Source organism: Delphinus delphis, chromosome 4 (assembly GCF_949987515.2).
Source record: "Delphinus delphis chromosome 4, mDelDel1.2, whole genome shotgun sequence".
NCBI lineage: Eukaryota > Metazoa > Chordata > Mammalia > Artiodactyla > Delphinidae > Delphinus > Delphinus delphis.
In genome coordinates this window covers 36,851,636-36,852,992 of record NC_082686.1, presented here as the reverse complement: position 1 = coordinate 36,852,992, position 1,357 = coordinate 36,851,636, and the positions used below count along the sequence as shown (strand labels likewise).

Here is a 1,357-nt window from a genome sequence, read left to right as displayed (position 1 = left end):
TCCTTCTTTGTCTCTTATAATAGTCTTTATTTTAAAGGCTATTTTGTCTTATATGAGAATTGTTACTCCAGCTTTCTTTTGATTTCCATTTGCATGGACTATCATTTTCCATCCCCTCATTTTCAGTCTGTATGTGTCCCTAGGTCTGAAGTGGGTCTCTTGTAGACAACATATATATGGGTCTTGGTTTTGTATCCATTCAACCAGTCAATGTCTTTTGGTTGGAGCATTTAATCCATTTACATTTAACTTAATTATTGATATGTATGTTCCTATTACCATTTTCTTAATTGTTTTGGATTTGTTATTGTAGGTATTTTCCTTCTCTTTTGTCTCCTGCTTTATCAAGAAATAAAGGGAGAAGACTCAAATTAATAGAATTAGAAATGAAAAAGAAGAGGTAACAACTGACTGCAGAAATACAAAGGATCATGAGAGATTACTACAAGCAACTGTATGTTAATAAAGAGGACAACCTGGAAGAAATGTAAACATTCTTAGAAAATCACAACCTCCAGAGGCTGAACCAGGAAGAAATAGAAAATATAAACAGACCAATCACAAGCACTGAACTTGAAACTGTGATTAAAAATCTTCCAACAGGGGGGGCATGTGGGACTGGCAGCGGACCGCTGCCCCTGCCGCCACCAACATGGAGAGTTTGTACTGCGTCCCATTCTTAGTGCTCGAATGTCCCAACCTGAAGCTGAAGAAGCCACCCTGGGTGCACATGCCATCAGCCATTATGGTGTACGCTCTGGTGTTGGTGTCTTACTTCCTCATCACTGGAGGAATCATTTATGATGTTATCATTGAACCTCCAAGTGTCGGCTCCATGACTGATGAACATGGGCATCAGAGACCAGTAGCTTTCTTGTCCTACAGAGTAAATGGACAGTATATTATGGAAGGACGCACATCCAGCTTCCTGTTTACAATGGGAGGTTTAGGTTTCATAACCCTGGACCAATCCAATGCACCAAACATTCCAAAGCTCAGTAGATTTCTCTTTTATTCATTGGATTCGTCTGTGTCCTATTGAGATTTTTCATGGCTAGAGTTTTCATGAGAATGAAACTGCTGGGCTATCTGATGGGTTAGAGTGCCTTTTGAGAAGAAATTGGTGGATACTGAATTTGCTCCCGTTAATGAAGTTTTAAAGGCTGTACCAGTCCTCTGATATGAAATATGGAAAAGGATGAAAAACAGCAGAAAAGAAGCATCTAGTGAAAACATAGGAAATGTGTTATAGCTTGGACTAGAATGTCTTCTTGGTATCAGAGACAAGCTTATCAGCATTTTTTCCTGATGGCCTATACTGACATACCAACGATGTTAAGTGTCATTTTCTTCTTCT

General features: G+C 39.0%; 1 pseudogene; it reads left to right on the top strand.

Moving 5' to 3' along the window:
• The first annotated feature begins 646 nt into the window (after positions 1-646).
• On the top strand, positions 647-1,101 carry LOC132424025 (oligosaccharyltransferase complex subunit OSTC-like; annotated as a pseudogene).
• Positions 1,102-1,357: the final 256 nt, after the last annotated feature.